This window comes from Rutidosis leptorrhynchoides, chromosome 7, assembly GCF_046630445.1.
Source record: "Rutidosis leptorrhynchoides isolate AG116_Rl617_1_P2 chromosome 7, CSIRO_AGI_Rlap_v1, whole genome shotgun sequence".
NCBI classification, from domain to species: domain Eukaryota; kingdom Viridiplantae; phylum Streptophyta; class Magnoliopsida; order Asterales; family Asteraceae; genus Rutidosis; species Rutidosis leptorrhynchoides.
The window spans coordinates 133983983-134000732 of NC_092339.1; positions in this window are offsets into that span (position 1 = coordinate 133983983).

Below are 16750 nucleotides of genomic sequence, written 5' to 3' on the forward strand. Positions count from 1 at the left end.
CATTATGTAATGGTCGTGTGTAAACAGGACATTTTAGATTATCATTATTTGATAATCTACGTAAAGCTTTTTAAACCTTTATTTATGAAATAAAGGTTATGGTTTTGATAATGCTAAAAACGAACATATATTTCATAGCATTATTTCTCAAGAAAGACAAGATTTTAGTTGGTACTGTTCGATTTACAAGCAATATTCGTTTAAATATTAAAAAGTGAAGACAAAAGGCAGAATCGACAAATTGAAGACAAAAAGGTCCAAAGAGCTAAAAAGTACAAGATACAACTAAAAAGGTTCAAAATATTGATGAGGAACGTCTCAAAATGACAAGAGTACAAGTTACAAGACGCAAAGTACACGATATAAAATAATACGCGAAGACGTCCGAAAATCCGGAACCGGGACCTGAGCCAAGAAGAAACGCCCGACGCAACGGACCAAAAATATCTAGTCTACTATGCACAAGAATATAATATAATATATAAATAATTATATATAATTATATATTATATATATTATTATTATTATATTACGTCGGCAAGAAGAAAACAAAGCAATTTGGCTGGATCCAGGGTGGCCATGCGACTCGCATGGCCAGAAGCACAAATCCATGCGAGTCGCATGGAGTGAGATTGCTGGTCAGGTCCTATATAAAGCCAGTTTTCTGCCGAGTTTTAATCATCTTTTTTTTCTTCCTCTTCATACGTAAATATATTTATATTTATAATTTATATTTTAATTTTAATTATAATTCTAATAATAAGGGTATGTTAGCGAATGTTGTAAGGGTGTAAGTCGAAATTCTGTCCGTGTAACGCTACGCTATTTTTAATCATTGTAAGTTATGTTCAACCTTTTTATATTAATGTCTCGTAGCTAAATTATTATTATGCTTATTTAAAACGAAGTAATCATGATGTTGGGCTAATTACTAAAATTGGGTAATTGGGCTTTGTACCATAATTGGGGTTTGGACAAAAGAACGACACTTGTGGAAACTAGACTATGGGCTATTAATGGGCTTTATATTTGTTTAACTAAATGAAAGTTTGTTAATGTTAATATAAAGATTTACAATTGGGCGTCCCTATAAATTACCATATACACTCGATCGGACACGATGGGCGGGGTATTTATATGTACGAATAATCGTTCATTTAACCGGACACGGGAATGGATTAATAGCCACTAGAATAATTAAAACAGGGGTGAAATTACATTCAAGGGTAATTGGTGTAATTGTTAACAAAGTAGTAAAACCTTGGTTTACACGCAGTCGATAACCTGGTGTATTCATTAAACAAAGTATTAAAACCTTGTTACAATTCGAATCCCCAATTAGTTGGAATATTTATCTTCGGGTATAATAATAATTTGACAAGGCCACTTGCAATTTATATTTATGACTGATGGACTGTTATGGACAAAAACCAGACGGACATATTAAATAATCCAGGACAAAGGACAATTAACCCATGGGCATAAAACTAAAATCAACACGTCAAACATCATGATTACGGAAGTTTAAATAAGCATAATTCTTTTATTTCATATTTAATTTCCTTTATTTTATATTTAATTGCACTTCTAATTATCGCACTTTTATTTATTGTTATTTAATCGCATTTTTAATTATCGTACTTTTTAATTATCGCAAGTTTATTTTATCGCACTTTTATTATTCGTAATTTCATTATCGTTATTTACTTTACGCTTTAATTTAAGTCTTGTATTTATTTTATATTTTACATTAGGTTTTAACTGCGACTAAAGTCTTAAAATCGTCAAACCGGTCATTAAACGGTAAAAACCCCCCTTTATAATAATAATATTACTTATATATATGTTTGTATTTTTATAAAAATAAACTAATATAGCGTTGAGCTTTGTTTAAAGATTTCCCTGTGGAACGAACCGGACTTACTAAAAACTACACTACTGTACGATTAGGTACACTGCCTATAAGTGTTGTAGCAAGGTTTAAGTATATCCATTCTATAAATAAATAAATATCTTGTGTAAAATTGTATCGTATTTAATAGTGTTTTCCTAGTAAAATAATAACTATTTTATATACACCTCGCGAAACATCAAGTTATTTTTGGCGCCGCTGCCGGGGACATTCGCCAAAGCGAAACGTTATAATTTTTAATTTTTAAGTTATAATTAGTTTTTGTAAAATTTATATTTTTGTTTAAAAATTAAAAAAATATAAAAAAAAAGCTTTTAAAATCGAAAAAAAAAGTATTTTAAATATATTTTTAAGTTTTTCTTTTATTTTTACAAAATTATAAAGTATTTTAAGTATATTTTTAGTTTTTAAAATTAAGTTTTATTTTAATTATATATATATTTATCTTTTAAATATAAAACAGAAAAATATAAATAAATAATAAATATTACGTGACCTGTCATTTGAACCAGTCCAATTGAACCAGTTCAGGGTGTCCATGCGACTCGCATGACCCACCCCCTTAAACCATGCGACTCGCATGAGGGGTCTGACAGGGCCACATTCAAACCCTAATTTCGCATTTATTACGGTTATTATTTAATTATTATTAATTAAACCCTATTATCTATTATTATTATATTTAAGTTTTTAGTTTATTTTAATTAACTTAAAAACTAGTTTTATTATATATAATATTTAATACAAAAATATATAAAATATAAAAATAATATTTTTATAAAATCTAATATTTTTATAACTTTTTATAACTTTTATATTTTGTACCTTTTTAATCGTTGTAGCGTAATATTTGTATTTTTAGCTCATTTTTAATTTTAAACTTAGTTTTTGCTATAGTTATTTTTACTCCTAGATTTTTAGGCTTTGCCGTAAAACTCCTTAAGTACTTTTTCTTTAGACTAGTATTTAGGTGCTTTAGAATTTTGCGACACCTTTTTAAGTTTTAGTTTCTTTTTAAGTTATTTCCATTTGGGATTTAGTTTCTCCTGTAAGCTTTAATATTTTTAGACCTTTTACTATGTATCAATTATCATTCCAATTAGTAATTTCAATTTGCGATTATAATTTTAAGTTAGTTGTAGTAATAAGGTTAGGTTAGTAAAGTATTTTTTTTTTAAGTTTTTATAAGTTTCTTTTATTTTTCCGTCACCTTTTATTTTTCAACCATTTTTTCTTTTTCAACCTTTTTCGACGAACTCTTTTTCTCTCTTATTTCTCGCCATTCTAGTTTTTCGGACTTAGAATTTTTTCTACTTCTTCTCTAAATTTCTTAAAATTACGAAAATTTATTTTAAGTGGTTAAATTGATAGACATCAAAATTTTCTGGTTCGTAGTAATAGTTGGATTTGTACGTGGACCGGGTTATTGGAGCCAAACAGTCCTCAATTATATTGAGACCAAACGAATCCTGCCCCTCTGCTGCATCTTTTGGCTATTCGAAACGTGGGCAAAATCAGAAAAGTCTATTGATTGGATAACTTATTATAATTTTTCTTTCCTTTTAAAAACTAATAGGATATTCAGTGAATGCACCGAGCAAGACGTTCATCACCTTTTGTACGTTCACCACCTGTAACTCGATCAAGACATCGTTTAACAAATATAACCGCCGTTGATTTTTCTTTAGAATCGTCATCCAGTCAACCAAGTACTTCAGTTCAAATTTCCGATAATCCATTTTTTGAACCCAACCTCACAATTGAGAATCCGAAAAATATTCAGGAACGGTTCGTAGATCCTGAACCATTAAACTTTCCTCCGGAACCACCAATCATTCAAACAGAGATTGTTGAGGAACGAACCATTAAATCAGAATCATCTAGTGATTCCGATTCAACAAATTCAATTATGGAGAATCTGGAACCTTTAAGTATGGAAGACCGAATGAGAGCTAAACGCACTGGCCAAGGTCACGCAATTACTCATCCAGACATTAATGCGCCAGATTATGAAATCAAAGGACAAATTCTACACATGGTGACTAATCAATGCCAATTTAGTGGTGCGCCGAAGGAAGATCCAAATGAACATCTACGTACCTTTAATAGGATCTGCACACTATTTAAAATCCGAGAAGTGGAGGATGAACAGATATATCTCATGTTATTTCCCTGGACTTTAAAGGGAAAAGCCAAAGATTGGTTGGAATCGTTACCTGAAGGGGCGATTGATACATGGGATGTTTTAGTTGACAAATTTCTTAAACAATTCTTTCCTGCATCTAAAGCCGTAAGACTTCAAGCAGAAATTGTTACGTTCACACAGAAGCCAAATGAAACTCTATATGAGGCGTGGACAAGATATGGAAAGTTATTAAGAGGATGTCCGCAACATGGTTTAGACACCTGTCAAATAGTACAAATATTCTACCAAGGATGCGACATCACTACAAGAAAAGACATAGATATAGCAGCTGGTGGTTCTATTATGAAGAAAACCGAAACTGATGCTTACAAAATTATTGATAATACTGCTTCCCACTCACATGAGTGGCACCAAGAAAAAGATATCATTAGATCATCTAAAGCAGCTAGAGCCGATTCTAGCCATGACTTAGATTCCATTTTCGCAAAGATAGATGCTGTGGAGAGACGAATGGAAAAGATGACTAAGGATATTCACTCAATACGAATTAGTTGTGAGCAGTGTGGAGGACCACATTTGACAAAAGATTGTCTCAGTATTGAATTAACAATGGAACAAAGAGAGAATATTTCATACATAAACCAAAGGCCTGGAAATAATTATCAGAATAATTATCAACCGCCAAGACCGATTTACAATCAAAACCAGAATTATAACCGAAATATTCCATACAACAACCAACAAGGTCCTAGCAATCAACAAGTATCCAATAATACTTACAATCAGCAAAGACCAAATTTTCAAAACAAACCACCACAACACACCGATGATAAAAAGCAGAATTTAGAAGATATGATGACGAAGCTAGTTGAAACTCAAACGCAGTTTTTCACATCTCAAAAACAAACTAATGAACAAAATGCTCAAGCATTTAGAAATCAACAAGCTTCTATTCAAAATCTAGAACAAGAAGTAAGTAACCTAGCAAGGTTAATAGGTGAAAGAAAACCGGGAAGTCTACCAAGCGATACAAATGCTAACCCCCGGAATGAAACAGCTAAAGCTATTACCACAAGAAGTGGTACAACACTTAAACCACCTGAAATACCTGTAACTTCTGATGAAACTATTCCTACTCCACAAGAACCACAACCTGATCAAGATAAGGAAAAAGAACCGGTAGTTGAAAAGGTTAATGAAGATAACACAGTTAAGGATAAACCTTATGTTAAACCATACCAACCACCACTTCCTTACCCGAGTAAAATGAAGAAAGAAAAACTTGAAGCCGAGCAATCCAAATTTTTGGATATGTTTAAACAGATAAATGTAAATCTTCCTTTCATTGATGTGATTTCAGGAATGCCAAGGTATGCTAAATTCTTGAAAGATCTAATCACAAATAGAAAGAAAATGGAAGAACTTTCGGCTGTCACTATGAATGCAAATTGTTCAGCAGTGCTGTTGAATAAGATACCAGAAAAACTATCTGATCCAGGAAGTTTCACAATTCCATGTTTTCTGGGTAGTCTTAGTTCAATAGAAGCATTGGCAGACTTAGGTGCTAGTATAAATCTAATGCCGTATTCACTATACGCTAAACTAGACCTTGGAGAATTGAAACCAACAAGAATAAGCATACAACTAGCCGATAGATCAATAAAATATCCTAGAGGGATAATGGAGAACATGCTAGTTAAAGTTGGTACTTTAGTATTTCCAGTAGATTTTGTTGTTTTGGACATGGAAGAAGATTCTCAAGTTCCTCTCATATTAGGAAGACCATTCTTAAACACGGCTAAAGCAATGATAGACGTGTTCGGTAAGAAACTGACCCTAAGTATAGAGGATGAGAGTGTTACCTTTTCAGTTGATAGAGCCATGCAACAACCACAATCTGCAGATGATACATGTTATTATATTCAAACTATAGATGCACATGCAGAATTATTAGAAGAATTTCCAGAATTACAAGGAACGGGAGAATGTTCTTTAGGAGAAGGTAATGAACCAATTGATGAAGCTGAAATGTTAGCTACACTTATAGCTAATGGATATGAACCAACAACAGAAGAAATTCAAATGCTAAAAGAAGAAGACAGATATCGATATAAATCATCGATAGAAGAACCTCCGAAATTAGAGTTAAAGCCACTTCCAAACCATTTGGAATACGCTTATTTACATGGTGAATCTGAATTACCTGTAATAATATCGTCTTCTCTTACTGAAAATGAGAAATCACAACTCATTTCTGTGTTGAAAGCTCATAAACCAGCCATTGCATGGAAGATTCATGATATTAAAGGAATAAGTCCTTCGTATTGCACACATAAAATCCTTATGGAAGAAGGTCATAAAACGTATGTGCAACGCCAACGAAGACTAAATCCTAATATGCAAGATGTAGTTAAGAAAGAGATTATTAAACTGCTAGATGCAGGTTTGATATATCCAATCTCTGATAGTCCATGGGTAAGCCCAGTTCAATGCGTGCCTAAGAAGGGTGGCATGACTGTCATTACAAATGAGAAAAATGAGCTTATTCCTACTAGGACTGTAACAGGATGGCGTGTATGTATTGATTATAGAAAATTAAATGACGCCACCAGAAAAGATCATTTTCCCTTACCTTTCATAGATCAAATGTTGGAAAGATTAGCCGGAAATAGTTACTATTGTTTTCTAGATGGATTTTCCGGATATTTTCAAATTCCAATAGCACCCGAAGATCAAGAGAAAACCACATTCACGTGCCCTTATGGTACTTTTGCTTATAAACGCATGCCATTTGGACTTTGTAACGCCCCTGCAACCTTTCAAAGGTGTATGATGGCGATTTTTCATGACATGATAGAAGAATGCATGGAAGTATTCATGGATGACTTTTCAGTCTTCGGTGATACATTTAAATCATGTCTAGTTAATCTGGAACGAATGCTAATTAGATGCGAAAAATCAAATCTAGTACTTAATTGGGAGAAATGCCATTTCATGGTTAAAGAAGGCATCGTTCTTGGACATAAAATTTCAAAAGAAGGAATTGAAGTGGATAGAGCTAAAGTAGATATAATTGCTAAACTTCCACATCCCACCAATGTTAGAGGAGTTAGGAGTTTTCTAGGGCATGCCGGTTTTTACCGACGTTTCATAAAAGATTTTTCTAAAATTGCCACTCCTATGAATAAACTCCTAGAAAAGGATGCGCCATTCATCTTTTCAGATGAATGTATCAAATCTTTTAATATTCTTAAAGAAAAACTCACTAATGCACCGATCATGATAACACCAAATTGGAATCTACCATTTGAACTAATGTGCGATGCAAGTGATTTTGCAATGGGAGCCGTTTTAGGACAAAGGATTGAAAAACGATTTCAACCTATATATTATGCTAGTAAGACATTACAAGGAGCACAAACGAACTATACAACTACTGAAAAAGAACTCCTTGCTATTGTCTTTGCTTTTGACAAATTTCGATCATATCTAGTTCTAGCAAAAACGGTGGTCTATACCGACCATTCTGCCCTTAGATACCTATTTTCAAAACAAGATGCTAAACCAAGATTAATCCGTTGAATCTTACTCTTACAAGAGTTTGATATTGAAATCCGAGATAAAAGAGGAGCAGAAAATCTCGCCGCTGATCATCTTTCTCGTCTTGAAAATCCCGAATTAGAAGTTTTGAATGAATCGGCCATACAAGACAACTTTCCTGATGAATATCTATTGAAGATAGATTATAAAGAAATTCCATGGTTTGCAGACTATGCAAACTACTTAGTTTGTGGATTCCTTGAAAAAGGATTATCGTACCAAAGACGAAAGAAATTCTTCAGTGATATAAAACACTATTTCTGGGAAGATCCACATCTGTTTAAAAGTTGTCCCGATGGAATAATACGCCGATGTGTATTTGGAGATGAAGCTAGTAAAATTTTAAACCATTGTCACACAGGACCAACAGGAGGGCATTATGGGCCTCAACTAACAGCAAGAAAAGTTTATGAAGCTGGATTCTATTGGCCTACAATTTACAAAGACGCACACATTCTTTGCAAATCCTGTGATGCATGTCAAAGGGCCGGAAAAATAAGTCAACGTGATGAAATGCCACAAAATGTCATCCAAGTATGTGAAGTATTTGACATTTGGGGTATTGACTTTATGGGTCCATTTCCAAAATCTCATAATAATCTATATATACTCGTAGCCATTGATTATGTATCTAAATGGGCGGAAGCACAAGCTCTCCCAACTAACGATGCACGAGTTGTATTCAACTTTTTAAAACGTCTTTTTGCAAGGTTTGGAACACCGAAAGCTTTAATAAGTGATCGGGGTACTCATTTCTGTAATAATCAACTTGAGAAAGTTCTTAAAAGATATGGAGTAACTCATAAAATCTCCACCGCATATCATCCACAAACAAGTGGACAAGTTGAAAATACCAACCGAGCTTTAAAACGTATTCTAGAGAAAACCGTAGGATCAAATCCGAAGGAATGGTCCATTAAATTGGAGGATGCACTCTGGGCTTTTAGAACAGCCTACAAAACTCCAATTGGAACCACACCTTTTAGACTTGTTTATGGAAAAGCATGTCATCTTCCAGTAGAAATTGAACACAAAGCATTTTGGGCTTTGAAAACATGTAATCTTGATTTACATGAAGCCGGACGTCTACGATTAAGTCAACTAAACGAATTAGAAGAATTAAGACATGAAGCATACGAAAATTCGTTAATCTATAAAGAAAGAACGAAGAAATGGCATGATAAAAGAATCAGAAGTTCAAAAGAATTTAAAGAAGGAGACAGAGTTCTTCTTTTCAATTCACGATTCAAGCTATTTCCTGGAAAATTGAAATCAAGATGGTCTGGACCATTCATAGTAAAAAGAGTTTTCCCATACGGAACGATAGAATTGATAAATTCAAATGGGATTGAATTTAAAGTTAATGGTCACAGAGTTAAACATTACATACATGGTCCGATGGAAGTCGACAACGAAGTTAATCACAATTTCGACACCACAGCTAACTAAGTGTGGGGAGAATCAAGTCTTTAAAGGATAATATGTATTTCTGTTAGAGTTAGATTGTCTGTTTTCGTGTAGTTCTCGAAAATGGAACACGTATGGTCTTTCCCTAGCAGACCCTAAAGAACTAGTCTTCTCCCCCCATTCTGAATTTTTATTTTTTTTAGGTTTTTACGAAATGAAGACTGCCTGTGAACTAAACCATGGTCTAATGCTACACGCTTTGATCACTAAACGTAATAATGACATACTACCGAGCGAATTAGTATCAGTAATCAGAGAAAGAATGGACGGAGTTAGAAAAGGATCCAGATGCGAAGATAATAAGTTACAATTTGGTAAAGGAAAATCAAAATCCGCAGCGAAAAGAAGAGCACGACACCTAGAACGATGTCACAAATGCGGAAAATGGTCACATGGAGGTAAATGTTCAAATAATCAAACCTATTCAAATACCGAATTTGTTACTTTATGCAGAGACGGACCGTTCATATGTTTAGAAGAAAAGACAATGAATGCTCGAGGTTACGCTTATGCAGCCATGGAAAACCAATTAAACCGACTATCTTATGAATATAATAGATCATATAACTAAGAAATCTATTTCACAGGTATGTCTGTACAGTTTTTATTTTTATTTTTATTTTTAACCTTTTGATAATAAACGCTAATTTGTTCGCTAAAAAGTATTAAATTGGTATTGAATAAAATTAGGTTTGGCGACCGAAATTATTGATATCATTCAAAAATTTATTACATCACTGCGAAATTTAACGTTTATTCTTAAGGTATAAATATCTTTAATCAATCAACCCAAAAATATTTCAAAAATTCGTCATGAGTTAAATTAGGTCTTGGAACCGAAATTACTTTACCGAAAAGAGGGGCGCATATTTTTGATAATATTTGATTGATTAAAGTGGGATAAAAAGCCAAAAGGATTTTTAATTTTATTTTTACCATGTTTTTAATCTTAATATTTAAATCTTAAATTAATATTGTAAACTTTGTAAAAACAATATATTTAAAATTGTAAATATTTGAAAAATTAATATAAGTTTGGTGTGAATTTATAATATGAATTTTTAAATTAAGTTTGGTGTGAATTTTTAATTTTTAAAAATATGAATTTTTAATTTTATGCATTTCAAATTTTAAGTTTGGTGTGATTTTTTTTATTAATTTTGAATTTTATATTTAAGTTTTGTGAATTTAAAAACAAAAATTTACTTTATCTCATTAAGTTAAGAATATGATTTTTAAAATTCGTCGTAAGTTGAAGACTAGGTCTTTGAACCGAAATTGCTTTACCCGAGGGAGGGACGAGAACTTTTATTATCATTATTTTTAATCTTTTTGATTTAAAGTATGCCAAAAACATTAAAAAACCCAAAAATCTAAGCTTTTAAAACAATTGCTTGAAATTGACAAATTTTAAAATTTTGTCGAGGGACGGACTAGGGCATCGTCCCGAAACGACCTCGTCTTAAAAAGAAACAAAATTTTTAAAATTTTATTAAATTTTATGTTTTAAAAGTATAAGGTTATTATAAAAAAAAAAAAAAAAAAAAAAAAAAAAAAAAAAAACCTGGAAAATACCCCCATGCGACTCGCATGGGGGAAAGGCTTATGCCATGCGAGTCGCATGGAAGCCAAAAACTGGACAGGATCAAATTATCCAGCGATTCTGCTTCTTTCACAACACACATACACAAACACGAACATACTCCAAAACCCTCTCAAAAATTCATCATTTTTCACCAAATTTCTTGCAAAACTTCACAACAATCATGCCTAGATTCAGTAGTCTCAACCCCTTCAGGAGAAAGGTAAAGATTTCACCCCTAATCTCTTTAAATTCGAATTTTTGTGTTCTTGAGCTAGAAATTTTATATTTTGATTTTGTTAAATTTAGGTGTAATTAGAGCTAAATTGTTGTTATATTATGCATGTATATCCTAGATAGAAGCTATTTAACATGAATTGAAGCTAAAAACTTCAAATTTTTAAGAATCTAGGGTTTGTGTTCTTGAGCAATTTGGGGCTTTTTGATATAAACAGGTTATGGCCGATTTTTGTCATGAATTGTTGCTAAATTGAGTAGTGTAACATGTCTAGGTAGTTAATTGATCCAAACTTTGAGCCTAAACATGTTTTTGAGAATTAAAGTGGACTTTTTAAGTCCAAAAATTCATGAACTTGGATAAATTGATATAAAGGCCATTTGAAACTTGTTTCATTGCTAGTAGTGATTATTTTGGCATGTTATTTGAGATAAATGCTTATGAACCTGATGTACATTTTTCGTATATGCTTATTTGATAAAGTGTAGACTTGACAAAAATATGAAAATGAGCACTAGTTTGATTTGAATGCCATGTAACAAGTGTTTAATTGCTATAATGATTATTGTTGACATGTTTAAGAGTTTAAATGTGATAAAACATTGTATACATTTTCGTATGTAAAAATGTAGAATTGTTATTGTTAAGAAAATGTGTATAAAATGTGTTATGAATTGAACATGTCATCATAATTGTTTCAAGTTATTATTTTGCTAACACTAATGCATATTTGGATGCACAATTTTTGTGTTTAATGTGTTTTACAGAAAGCCGATACTGGAGGTTCAGGAGCATCATCGTCCAGACAACCAGAGCCCGAACCGGAAATGTTTCATGAACAAGAACAACATATGCAACAAGAAGAAGAAGAACATGAGGAGCAACATATTCCTTATCACGATCAAGATCAATTATTCGTGAATCAGTTTCGTCAATTCGCTCCACATCAAAGGATTCTGAGCTTAGACATTAATGAAGATCAGTTACACCCAAATCTGAGATTTGATCGATGTTGGATAGAGTATCCAGATTATCAAAAGAACATGCACATTCTCTACTTTAAGGTTGTTGAAATGCCAAGGGCAATTGACTGGGTACCTTTGGAAACAGTTGACCTTGCCGAACCGATTCGGGAATTATTGGTGCAAAGGTATGGTAATTCTCAGTTTAACGATTGGATGCGCCTATTTTCCATTCGTAGAACCATATATAGGGAATGGTGTATAGAATTACTTAGTACTATTAAGTTAAACAGTGATGTTAGGAGGATAGATGATAGAAGCTTTATTAGATTTCTGTTAGGTGGACGCATGTACAGAATGTCCATGATAGATTTAGCTAGGGCCTTACAGATTTACACCCCTGCTGAACTTTTGAGCCCCGACTGTAATAGCTTGATTGCCCAAGGAGAAAGGGTAGATAGGGAATTTGATATTAACGCCATCTGGAGGCGTATGTCCCACTTTAATGAATTTCACGCCAGTGGAAATCATACATACTTAGATATAGATAGAGCTGAACTCCTGGTGATTCATAGATTCTTAGCAAACACAATTACACAAAGGGGAAGAAATAAGGAGAAATTGACCGTAAACGATTTGTTCTACCTCAAGTGTATTAGAGACCCGAGGAGTTTCGTTAACATTCCCTATTGTGTTGGTTATTATCTCGCTAATGTAGTTTCGGGGATGAAATCGGGGAGTATTATAGGTGGTGGTATTTTCATTACTCTCATTGGAGAGTATTTAGGTGTAGATAAGCACCAAGGGGGTCCAATGAACGAAATAGAGGACGGAGGTGAAACTATAAGTTCAAACCTTTATCACGGTGCAAGGGTATTATTAATGAGACGTGGTCGGGTATATCGATACGAGGGACCTCAGCGACAGGTAGAAAGAGGTTCGGATGACGAGATGGAGGATGCGAACAACATTATAGGAGTTGTTCGGGAGACTGCTCTTGATTTAGGCGTTCGTATGGAGGATGAATACATGACGAACTATGATAGGCATATGCAGTACGAGGCATGGCAACGTCGGAATGACTACGAGCATTCCCGGCAACGAGAGCATGGCCGATGGGATTATCATCAGCGCCAAATTATAAGCCAGTTGCAGCCTGGCGAGATGTATTATCCGACCCGACCCGCATACTATCCCGCACATCAGCCAGAAATGAGACCACCCTATGATTCATATGATTATGACGCAGCATACCAGTTCACCTATAATCAGCCATGGAACCCGGACGCGAACATGAATTGGGATCCCTATCCTAATTATCCTCCTAACCCACCTCCTGATCAGTAGAGATAAGTTGGTAATTTTTATTTTTATTTTAAACACTTAACATTTTATTACGTTTATGTAATGTTTGATATTCTTATTATTATTGTGTACTAATATTTTTCTTATAGTTTGAAAGTGGGATGCCAAAGTTCCATTTCAAATTGCATGTATGATTATATTTGTATTGTATGTATTCTATTTTATGCACAAAACAGGGTAAAACAACGCATTTTCAAAGACTGGCATTAAGTTCAGCAAAAGCAAGTAATTTTGACGACAATGATGCAAAATGTATGTGAAATAACAACAAGACGGAATGAACAAATGACGTGCACCATTTATCATTCAGCAAACAAACGCCAATATATTTGGAAACTTTGGTAAAAATTTAATCATTTTCACACTAATCACCCTCAATAATTTAAATTGTTACTGATTTCTTGCAAATGAGGGCATTGCAAGATCTTAAGTGTGGGAAGGGGTTAAATTCTTTCGGATTTTAAAATTTTTATATTAAACACTTGGTTACTATTAAAAATACTAGTAAAGCAGTAGTTGTATTAGAATCTAGTGCTCTCTGATAAAAAAGAACAGCCCTAGTCTTATATACTGACTACCCAATTCTAGTAAAATTTTTCAAAATTTTCAATTAAATGAATTCAAATCATGTTTATACATATTTATGAACGATAAAACTAGGTTTTAACACCGAAATTATTGTTACCTCGGAAAGGACATAAATTGAGAAACAAACTAAAATGTTAAAATTCATTTAAAATGGAATAGAGGACGATAAAAAGAAAAATAAAAAGCCAAGTGTGGGAAAATTTACCAAGTTATTTTAAACATATGCCACATATATCTGTAACAAATAACTGAAAATACTTTTGCTTTGAACTAAACTAAACTGTTTTACCCGATGAAAGAAAAGAAGAGATGGATCTACACGATGAATCAATTCCATCATTAAAAGGAAGTAAAGTCTTCCGAAAAAGAAACGCGCTTCTTGATTTAGGTCATGAAGTTGTCGTCCAGACCAGCTGTAGGTTGACGAAAAATCTAGAAAAGTCATCACTAAAATCAGCAGGAAATCCACGGACCTCAGCATTAAACAGGGTCGCCAAGTGGTCAGATTTATCCTAACCATGAGAAGGATTTATCTCGTACAATGGGGAGGCACCGTGCAAATTAGCTGGATAAGACTAATGAATCAGATCCCCAGAAAGGATAATCTCCTTAAAGATCAAAAATCAGCTTTTAAGCCTGATATTACTCAATCCTTGAGATTGACCTTAAAGATTGAGAATTCAAACTCATGGAATTCAATGATATCTAAACTCGAGCTTGAACGAGAAAATATTTTGATCAAAATTACAAACCGATTTGTTTTCTGAAAACCCTATTTTCAATGCGTTCATTACCATTGAACGTAAAATCCTAGGAATTCACCTGGAATTCATTAGGTCACCTGAACTAAATCGGGTGTCAACCGTAAGAACGGTGGTTGCATAGCATGGTCAAAGACAGGACCTTGTGCCATACCGAAAAATTATAAGGGTGAGCTTTACTATTGCTCCTACCAAGGATAGTAATTGCGTCCGACACGTTATAGACCATAATCAAAAGCATGTCACGGGACATTGCCTTAACAGTTGCTTGTTCAACGCTTTCCTTTACAACCGGACGGTAGTTTGCCGAAAGGTAATATACGGAACAAGTAAACTGGACGTGTTGCTTTCCAAATACAAGGTTAGCAAGTGGGTGACACAAAACCGCAAGTTTTAAGCTAAAATTTTCAAATCTGAAACCCACCAGACCCACAAAAATATTTTGCAAACACCGGTAAAGGGTTATTCCGGAAAACTTATCTAGGGTAAAAACTAGATTTAATTTTCAAAAGATCAAATGTTTTCATAAAGATCCAATTTCCTTAATGGATCTAAATTTTTATAGTCATGTGGGACTGTAAACCACATCATTACTACCATTGTTCATACCGCCGTATTGAAATCACTGATGTACAAAGTGTGAAGAATAAAGAAGTGATTCTAGTATTTCAAGACAATATTGCTTGAGGACAAGCAACGCTCAAGTGTGGGAATATTTGATAATGCTAAAAACGAACATATATTTTATAGCATTATTTCTCAAGAAAGACAAGATTTTAGTTGGTACTGTTCGATTTACAAGCAATATTCGTTTAAATATTAAAAAGTGAAGACAAAAGGCAGAATCGACAAATTGAAGACAAAAAGGTCCAAAGAGCTAAAAAGTACAAGATACAACTAAAAAGGTTCAAAATATTGATGAGGAACGTCTCAAAATGACAAGAGTACAAGTTACAAGACGCAAAGTACACGATATAAAATAATACGCGAAGACGTCCGAAAATCCGGAACCGGGACCTGAGCCAAGAAGAAACGCCCGACGCAACGGACCAAAAATATCTAGTCTACTATGCACAAGAATATAATATAATATATAAATAATTATATATAATTATATATTATATATATTATTATTATTATATTACGTCGGCAAGAAGAAAACAAAGCAATTTGGCTGGATCCAGGGTGGCCATGCGACTCGCATGGCCAGAAGCACAAATCCATGCGAGTCGCATGGAGTGAGATTGCTGGTCAGGTCCTATATAAAGCCAGTTTTCTGCCGAGTTTTAATCATCTTTTTTTTCTTCCTCTTCATACGTAAATATATTTATATTTATAATTTATATTTTAATTTTAATTATAATTCTAATAATAAGGGTATGTTAGCGAATGTTGTAAGGGTGTAAGTCGAAATTCTGTCCGTGTAACGCTACGCTATTTTTAATCATTGTAAGTTATGTTCAACCTTTTTATATTAATGTCTCGTAGCTAAGTTATTATTATGCTTATTTAAAACGAAGTAATCATGATGTTGGGCTAATTACTAAAATTGGGTAATTGGGCTTTGTACCATAATTGGGGTTTGGACAAAAGAACGACACTTGTGGAAACTAGACTATGGGCTATTAATGGGCTTTATATTTGTTTAACTAAATGAAAGTTTGTTAATGTTAATATAAAGATTTACATTTGGGCGTCCCTATAAATTACCATATACACTCGATCGGACACGATGGGCGGGGTATTTATATGTACGAATAATCGTTCATTTAACCGGACACGGGAATGGATTAATAGCCACTAGAATAATTAAAACAGGGGTGAAATTACATTCAAGGGTAATTGGTGTAATTGTTAACAAAGTAGTAAAACCTTGGTTTACACGCAGTCGATAACCTGGTGTATTCATTAAACAAAGTATTAAAACCTTGTTACAATTCGAATCCCCAATTAGTTGGAATATTTATCTTCGGGTATAATAATAATTTGACAAGGACACTTGCAATTTATATTTATGACTGATGGACTGTTATGGACAAAAACCAGACGGACATATTAAATAATCCAGGACAAAGGACAATTAACCCATGGGCATAAAACTAAAATCAACACGTCAAACATCATGATTA